General features: G+C 37.7%; 1 non-coding gene across 1 annotated transcript; it reads right to left on the reverse strand.

The window, feature by feature from the left end:
• Nucleotides 1-3,256: 3,256 nt before the first annotated feature.
• Trnat-ugu lies at nucleotides 3,257-3,330 on the reverse strand. Its single transcript has one exon. It is a non-coding gene; the product is annotated as a tRNA-Thr (tRNA).
• Between the last annotated feature and the right edge of the window lie 6,911 nt (nucleotides 3,331-10,241).

Genomic DNA, 10,241 nt, shown 5'->3' on the forward strand with positions numbered 1-10,241 from the left:
TCCCAGTAGTTTTGATGCTTACCAGTTACCTTTCATAATGGTATTTTTCTGTTAAACCAGATTTTAAGAGAGTATTGTCATCATTAAGAGGGACCATGAAAACATTCATGTGGCTTCTTCCCCCTATATTATGAGGTTTGTCTTTCTGTATTTGACTACATACAAAATTTAAGAATATAAGAAAACTGTAACTATACTTTGTTTCATTAAGATTGTGTGCATAAAATGTGCACATACCATTAATAGTAATTGTTTTCCAGAAATAACTTTAAACTTCCAAATGACCAGTATAACTTATTTCTGAATCCATTTGCTTTATAGGCACAAGAAAACACATTCTCAAGTCTGAAAAGCTTATGATATTTTATATAAGTTTGAATGTCTATGAATGTTGGAACATATGCTTACTGTCCTATCTTGAGATTTTTTATAATACTCAAACACTTTTAGCAAAAAGATGTATGCTTCATAATGTACTTTGAGCACATGTTCTGTATACACAAACGAAAAAAATCATAATCAACTATAAGCATATCTTCTATCAGTCATGTAAAATGGAAACCAGAAGTAATATTAGAATTATCTATAGTCAAATATATGTTTATCAGTGTTATTTACTGTTTCTGTGTACTGTTTAAATGTAATATAATGATGTTATTCCAAATATAAAACTATGTAGGAATGCAGATAATGTTAGTTAAATGGCGGTTGTGGGGCAGTCCATAAACTACACACAACTGAATTCATCTTCCAGAATGTTTCTGAAATTTGTAAAAGATGAATATGTTTTTGATGCTTCGGTGTATTTCTTATTATTACCGGTACTGTAAAACAACATTTGTTCAGTGAGAATATTATTTTGAGTATTAGTGAATAAAGATACATAGTTTTGTGTAAGTGGCAGTTCAGAATGTCATTTGTGTTAGTGTAGTTGAACTTGAGTATTATACAAACAGATATACTGCTTGTAAGAAAAGAGCTTGTAAATAGTTTCAGGTTTCAGTTCAATAAACTCAATAAACAAATTGTTTTTATTTAAGAATATGAGGTAATATAATCTTTAATTATTGTATTGAAATCCAACTTTATAAAGCATACATGACTGATTTATTTTCTGAAATACTGCTTTAACTGATAATTCATGTGTTAAAAGAATGTACTTTTGTAAAGTGTATTCATCTAGTAGTGTTTTACTTTTCATACAAGCGACCAAGCGAGATGGCACAGTGGTTAGCACACTGGACACGCATTCGAAAGGACGATGGTTCAAACCCTCTTCCAGCTATCCTGATTTAGATTTCCCATGATTTCTGTAAATCGATTCAAGAAAATGCTGGGATGGTTCATTGGAAAGGTCACGGCCGATTGCCTTCTCCATCCTTCCCTCACCGGTGGGACAGATGACCCCGCTGTTTGGTCCCCTCCCCCAAATCAGTCAACCAAACAACCATTGCCTAGATTTAAAAAGTAAGTAATCTTCAGCTCTGCTTAGACAACTTTCGATCCTCAGATACCAGTTGTTGCTTCTCATCTGATGTTTTCCTTTCCTTTTTTCCATCTTGTTGTATACATAACATTTATGCTTTTTTGTGTCTCTGCTGTCAATATGCTTTTGATATTAATGTCTTTTTCTTCAGTGTTTCACATAAATGACTGAATTTATGACACACAGTCCACTTTCCTTGTTTCATATTTTATGTACTGTATGTATTATTATATATTCTTTTAAGTCAATTGTGACACACTAATAATATATTATGACTGTCACAAAAGGTTGTACATAATACTGATTACATCAAGCTTGAATATTAGATGAGGCATGTTACTTATTTTTTGTTTCTGTTTTGTCTTACACTCAGTGTGTCTGATTGTATGTAAATGTGCATATCAGTATTCAAATATACCATGTAAACATAATATAAAATATTTTCCTTACACTACAGAAATATTACATGTGGTTTTTATTGAAAGAAGATTATTTCATTGTACTATTCTAGAATGAACAAGCAAAAAAATGCATGAAAGTAATTTTGGCTGTCCCATGAAGTCATGTAGATTGATGAATACAAAATTGTGTCTATTTTTTTTCCCCATTTCCTTTAGTCATAATTACACACAGGTTAGGAAATTCTAAAAAAATCTGTTTTTGTTCTCATTGTCTGTATTGTTTATTGTGATATTTGTTTATTTATAATCTATGTAGTATTCAGTTATTGTATTGAAGCTGTTATTGGGACCATTTGTTTCAACAAGACTTATGTTTCTGCTGGTGCATTGTATACACTCATTATATATTTTTATTTTGTGCATTATTGCAGTTTCTGCAATAAAGATATTTACATGTGCATTAAGCAGGTTTTAAATTTTTCCACTGGTATTTTGTTTGTTTGCACTTCTTTTGTTACCACAGATGACATTTAGGTGAAATCATCGAAAAGAGCCCCCACATATGTCATCAGTTTGGCTGAGTATAGGTCTTACAAAATATGATCCTCGAGATGGAAGACATATTAGCACTACAACAACAAATTTGAGTGTGTATGGCTCAGCTACAATTTTCTTCTGAACTCGTCAGACCAAAATGAGCAATTTTATTTCTCAAGAAAAATGTGGATTGCCTCAAATGGACAGCTGGTAAGCACTTACATAAACAAACTGCATTATTCTGATGACCATTGTTGAGCAAAGATATAAGTGACAGATAATAGATAGGGTTCTTCTAAATGATTGTCACAGTGATTTTTAAAAAATCATAAGGCATAGTGCAATTAATGTAGGATTATGAATCTTATTTTGCTATGTAGTGCAACTCATTAAGAGTTTGTATCTTCCACACAAGCCCCAACGTGTTGAAGACAATGTTTAGGGAGGCAACTCAGATGTGCTACTTCAGTTCTAACATATATGACAACAAAGGAGGAACAAAGACTTGATATGTAAGGTACTTCCACTCAAAGAATCAAATGGTGTCAGATTTAGTGAATGTGGAGGCCAGTGTAAGAGCATCCCACAAAAGGCAAAGTTGTGCTGGTTGTTGGTATGAAAGTCTCTGACCTCTGTGAAAATGAGGTGATGCGTCATCCTACTGTAGATGAATTTATATATACTAAGATGGTATCTGTTCTTTCGGACATGTCCAAAAGAACAGATACCATCAGTAACCATGCAGCTCGTTGGAATGAAATTACAATTGAAATGAATACCCTTAGCTGCTTACAGGCATTGACATACGTCAACGGGGACAGATGAAAATGTGTGCCCCGACCGGGACTCGAACCCGGGATCTCCTGCTTACATGACAGACGCTCTATCCATCTGAGCTACCGAGGACACAGAGGACAGCGCGACTGCGGGATTTATCTCTGGCACGCGTCCCGCGAAACCCACAATCTCAACATATTGTCCCCAGATGCATGCCAGAGATAAATCCCTGCAGTTGCGCTATCCTCTGTGTCCTCAGTAGCTCAGATGGATAGAGCGTCTGCCATGTAAGCAGGAGATCCTGGGTTCGAGTCCCGGTCAGGGCACACATTTTCATCTGTCCCCGTTGACGTATGTCAACGCCTGTAAGCAGCTAAGGGTGTTCATTTCATTGTAATTGCAGATGAATTTGTTACCAATTCTATAAACATCTGCATGTATGCCAGTCCAGATACTGGCTCTTTACAGTGAAGAATAAGCGGCTATAGACCTTTGTCTTCGCTGCAACACAGAACTCATTGACCTCGGGGTGTCATTCATATGCATGATCCACATAACAATGGAGTTTTTCTGGTCCCCTCATATGAATGTTTTCGATTAATCACCTTTACATCACAAGAAAGATTGTTTCACTGCTGAAAACTAGTTCTTTACGAAAAACTACTTCTTCAATACATTCTTGCAGTGCAATAATAAGTAACATAAGTTTTGTCATTACCTGTTAAGGTTTAACATAGTTGTAAGCAGTATGGCTTTAGCTTCAGGCAGCTTTGTAACAAACGTCATAATGTGGTTTGAGGTACTTTCCATTTCCTGCTACCTCTTGTAGGCCTGGATGCATACACTGATTCATTTGGGAAGGGAGTCATAAAGTGGGACAAACTGTGTCACAACTGTTGTAATTGTACCTTGATATCCGGGATACTGGCACAGGGACAGAGTTAACATACAAGCTGGTCCCACACGTATTCTATCGAGCACAGATCTGGGTATCTTGCTGACCTTGTTAATAACTCAGCATTGTGCAGACATCGCACAGAACAAGTCCCTTTTGTGAATGAGCATTGTCCTGTTGGAAATGACACCACAATGTTGTCACATGAGAGGTTAACATATGAGGATGTCTGTGATGTACTGTTGTGTCAGTGCGCAGTTCCCTCAGTGTTTTCTCTGCAAATCTCTGGCAAATGCAGTAAATTCAGTGACTATCGACCACGATGTGAACTCGTACTCAGTGACTCATCACACCACGATGCCAACATAATGGTGCTAGATGACACAGAATGTTATTTTCAGATAGCAAGGGGTTACAAAGTACAACATGCACAATATTTCAGTCCTCAGTTGTGATGGTCAACTGGAATCCAGATTATGGCTATGCACGCCCTCACGTTCCCACGCAACCTTACAAGCTAACAGTGCTATAGATGCATAAATGGTCTTATGAAGAAGGATCTCAATGTTTGGGAGTTCCATCTCAGAAATACCCTATAGAACAAAAAAGTCACCCTTCCAGTTCCCGAGTCACTGTTGTTGTTGTTGTGGTCTTCAGTCCTGAGACTGGTTTGATGCAACTTTCCATGCTACTCTATCCTGTGCAAGCTTCTTCATCTCCCAGTACCTACTGCAACCTACATCCTTCTGAATCTGCTTAGTGTATTCATCTCTTGGTCTCCCTCTACGATTTTTACCCTCCACGCTGCCCTCCAATGCTAAATTTCTGATCCCTTGATGCCTCAAAACATGTCCTACCAACCGATCCCTTCTTCTAGTCAAGTTGTGCCACAAACTTCTCTTCTCCCCAATCCTATTCAATACCTCCTCATTAGTTACGTGATCTACCCACCTTATCTTCAGCATTCTTCCGTAGCACCACATTTCGAAAGCTTCTATTCTCTTCTTGTCCAAACTAATTATCGTCCATGTTTCACTTCCATACATGGCTACACTCCATACAAATATTTTCAGAAACAACTTCCTGACACTTAAATCTATACTCGATGTTAACAAATTTCTCTTCTTCAGAAACGATTTCCTTGCCATTGCCAGTCTACATTTTATATCCTCTCTACTTCGACCATCATCAGTTATTTTACTCCCTAAGTAGCAAAATTCCTTTACTACTTTAAGTGTCTCATTTCCTAATCTAATTCCCTCAGCATCACCCGATTTAATTTGACTACATTCCATTATCCTTGTTTTGCTTTTGTTGATGTTCATCTTATATCCTCCTTTCAAGACACTGTCCATTCCGTTCAACTGCTCTTCCAAGTCCTTTGCTATCTCTGACAGAATTACAATGTCATCGGCGAACTTCAAAGTTTTTATATCTTCTCCATGGATTTTAATACCTACTCCGAATTTTTCTTTTGTTTCCTTTACTGCTTGCTCAATATACAGATTGAATAACATCGGGGACAGGCTACAACCCTGTCTCACTCCTTTCCCAACCACTGCTTCCCTTTCATGCCCCTCGACTCTTATAACTGCCATCTGGTTTCTGTACAAATTGTAAATAGCCTTTCGCTCCCTGTATTTTACCCCTGCCACCTTCAGAATTTGAAAGAGAGTATTCCAGTTAACATTGTCAAAAGCTTTCTCTAAGTCTACAAATGCTAGAAACGTAGATTTGCCTTTTCTTAATCTTTCTTCTAAGATAAGTCGTAAGGTTAGTATTGCCTCACGTGTTCCAACATTTCTACGGAATCCAAACTGATCTTCCCCGAGGTCCGCTTCTACCTATTTTTCCATTCGTCTGTAAAGAATTCGCGTTAGTATTTTGCAGCTGTGACTTATTAAACTGATAGTTCGGTAATTTTCACATCTGTCAACGCCTGGTTTCTTTGGGATTGGAATTATTATATTCTTCTTGAAGTCTGAGGGTATTTCGCCTGTCTCATACATCTTGCTCACCAAATGGTAGAGTTTTGTCATGACTGGCTCTCCCAAGGCCATCAGTAGTTCTAATGGAATGTTGTCTATTCCCGGGGCCTCGTTTTGACTCAGGTCTTTCAGTGCTCTGTCAAACTCTTCACGCAGTATCTTATCTCCCATTTCGTCTTCATCTACATCCTCTTCCATTTCCATAATATTGTCCTCAAGTACATCGCCCTTGTTACAACCCTCTATATACTCCTTCCACCTCTCTGCCTTCCCTTCTTTGCTTGGAACTGGGTTGCCATCTGAGCTTTTGATATTCATACAAGTGGTTCTCTTTTCTCCAAAGGTCTCCTTAATTTTCCTGTAGGCACTATCTATCTTACCCCTAGTGAGACAAGCCTCTACATCCTTACATTTGTCCTCTAGCCATCCCTGCTTAGCCATTTTGCACTTCCTGTTGATATAATTTTTGAGACATTTGTATTCCTTTTTGCCTGCTTCATTTACTGCATTTTTGTATTTTCTCCTTTCATCAATTAAATTCAATATTTCTTCTGTTACCCAAGGATTTCTATTAGCCCTCGTCTTTTTACCTACTTGATCGTCTGCTGCCTTCACTACTTCACCTTTTTGCAGTTTCTTCAGTTTCAATCTGCAGTTCATAACCAATAGATTGTGGTCAGAATCCACATCTGCCCCTGGAAATGTCTTACAATTTAAAACCTGGTTCCTAAATCTCTGTCTTACCATTATATAATCTATCTGATACCTTTTAGTATCTCCAGGATTCTTCCAGGTATACAACCTTCTTTTATGATTCTTGAACCAAGTGTTAGCTATGATTAAGTTATACCCTGTGCAAAATTCTACAAGGCGGCTTCCTCTTTCATTTCTTCCCCCCAATCCATATTCACCTACTATGTTTCCTTCTCTTCCTTTTCCTACTGACGAATTCCAGTCACCCATGACTATTAAATTTTCGTCTCCCTTCACTACCTGAATAATTTCTTTTATCTCGTCATACATTTCATCTATTTCTTCATCATCTGCAGAGCTAGTTGGCATATAAACTTGTACTACTGTAGTAGGCATTGGCTTTGTGTCTATCTTGGCCACAATAATGCGTTCACTATGCTGTTTGTAGTAGCTTACCCGCACTCCTATTTTTTTATTCCTTATTAAACCTACTCCTGCATTACCCCTGTTTGATTTTGTATTTATAACCCTGTAATCACCTGACCAAAAGTCTTGTTCCTCCTGCCACCGAACTTCACTAATGCCCACTATATCTAACTTTAACCTATCCATTTCCCTTTTTAAATTTTCTAACCTACCTGCCCGATTAAGGGATCTGACGTTCCACGCTCCGATCCATAGAACGCCAGTTTTCTTTCTCCTGATAACGACGTCCTCTTGAGTAGTCCCCGCCCGGAGATCCGAATGGGGGACTATTTTACCTCCAGAATATTTTACCCAAAAAATTACGGCTGTAGTTTCCCCTTGCTTTCAGCCGTTCGCAGTACCAGCACAGCAAAGCCGTTTTGGTTAATGTTACAAGGCCAGATCAGTCAATCATCCAGACTGTCGCCCCTGCAACTACTGAAAAGGCTGCTGCCCCTCTTCAGGAACCACAGATTAGATTAGATTAGATTAATACTAGTTCCATGGATCATGAATACGATATTTCGTAATGATGTGGAACGAGTCGAATTTTCCAATACATGACATAATTAGGTTAATTTAACAACATACTTTAGTTAATATAACTACTTATTTTTGTGTTTTTTATTTTTATTTTTTATTTTTTTTAATTTTTTAATATTTTTTTTCTTAATTTATATCTAAAAATTCCTCTATGGAGTAGAAGGAGTTGTCATTCAGAAATTCTTTTAATTTCTTCTTAAATACTTGTTGGTTATCTGTCAGACTTTTGATACTATTTGGTAAGTGACCAAAGACTTTAGTGCCAGTATAATTCACCCCTTTCTGTGCCAAAGTTAGATTTAATCTTGAATAGTGAAGATCGTCCTTTCTCCTAGTATTGTAGTTATGCACACTGCTATTACTTTTGAATTGGGTTTGGTTTGTCTGGCCTCTCAACAGATACCCCTCCGTTGTGGTTGCACCTACAGTACGGCCATCTGTATCGCTGAGGCACGCAAGCCTCCCCACCAATGGCAAGGTCCATGGCTCATGGGGGCCAAGTCACTAGGTGGACATATCTTGATAAACCTCAAACACATTTAGCAAAAGCTTATTCCTTCAAAACTCAAACAATGGTTGACAACTATTTGGAGCTAATTTAAAGTAGCATTGTGTTATATAATGTGGTGTTTTTTTGCACCATGTTACCAACAAATGGCACTTGTCAGAAGAAGGAGGAAGTGTTCATAATTGAAACTACTACCAACCTATGTGCTCTAACATTGGGTGGCCCTCAAGAACCATGTCTGAGCATTAATGTCTCTGTTAAGCATCTATGCACTGTCATGAAACTCAGGTGCTTGGTACGGCACAAGAATGTTATCTGCAGTGAATGAAGTTATCTATCGATTTTTCCATAGTCAACAATGAGTCACAAGAAAGCAATGCTGCAGGAATGTGGATTACTTAGAATTTTTTGTAGTGATAAGGTACATGTGCCAAATAAGGCCACCTGAATGTATGCCGATTTTTCATTGCCATGTACTCAGTTGATTAACTTGAAACTTTGCATACCTTTAGAATAGCTCTTGAGCTACTAAGAAAAATAAATTCTGGTCATTGAATATAGTTCAAGTACGTCCTAAACTATAATTTAAAAAATGCAGTAAATGGTCTTTTTCGGGTACGCAGTGCGCCCAATAACACCACTCCATGTACCCCCAATGAGGCCATGTCTAGGAAAGGATGGGTTGGAGACAGTGAAATGCTGAATAAACTGTCAAAAAAGTTTATTACATATTAATAGAAAAGCAACAAGAAAAATTCAAATTTTAAGAATGAGATTGTGTCATAAGATTTCATTGTAGGTCCACAAAATAACAGTTCTAAATTGTGTCTCTTGTCGATCCAGGCACAAGGCTCATGAACATATGGTCCACAGCAGGAGCAACAACTCATATCTTCGACCAAGTTCACAGTCCAGGTGAAACAATACCAAGTAGTAGATGTATCCATTTTCGAGATCCTGGGGTGTGCTTGAGAGGTTTTCCCCAAAAATTTGTTCTCATGTTGACCTTCAAAAAAATAAATTTTGAGTTACCCTGATTCCCACATAATTTAAACCCTTTCCCCTCTGGGTGCCGTTGTTCTTCCTTAAGACGTCGCTGAAGAACCTCCCCCGTAGATGATGAAAATGCTGCTGACTGTTCCATTTCAGGAAGTGCTCCACACTGATTTTGTCATGTTGGTTGAGCTGACTTTCACTCCATAGGCTAGATCGGCTTCATCAGGCAAAAATGCCCACAATAATCATAGAAAAGAAGAAAATAAATAAAAATTTAACTAATAAAACATGGGAAGGGAAAAGTAGGCCTGAGAGCCCAATAAGGCCACAATGGCCCTAATAAGATCAGGACCGCTTTATTCGTCCTTCCTGGACAGGTTTCTGTCATTTCTAACAAGGCCATCTTAAAATAACTCAGAGCTTTCAAATCTACTACAAAAATTCTTTAAAATCCTGGTAATCAGCAGTCCTTAAAGAAGCCACAAAAAATTAATTACTCCACAACTTGGGAAAAACGGCACTACTGAAGAACAGGATGCAACCTGTTGGCTGTGACCAATGATGTGGGAACTTGTCAGAGATGATTTATTAGACAGATTTAACAGCAAAGACGAGTGTTCATAAACAAAGGTATGCAGAAGAGAAAGCAGATGGTAGACGTCTATCATGTCCAGCAATATTTCGAACATAATGTTAAGAATATCGCTTGTTTGAGTTCTAGTACTTCTGTAAAAAGTGAAGAAAAAAAGGGATAGAAGTAACGGTAGCATGGAATATCTCAGTTGACAATTACATGAGTTGTATCTCTAACTTATGTCGATCTGTACAGCTTAGCTGCAGTATGGGATACAAATTTAACGTACATTGACGTTTTCGTTAGCGTTAGCATCCTACTCTTCAGTTCATCTATATAGGTCAACTGAAGTAAGGGAGGTAAATTTTGCAGGTGTTG

This window comes from Schistocerca americana, chromosome 2 (assembly GCF_021461395.2).
Source record: "Schistocerca americana isolate TAMUIC-IGC-003095 chromosome 2, iqSchAmer2.1, whole genome shotgun sequence".
NCBI lineage: Eukaryota > Metazoa > Arthropoda > Insecta > Orthoptera > Acrididae > Schistocerca > Schistocerca americana.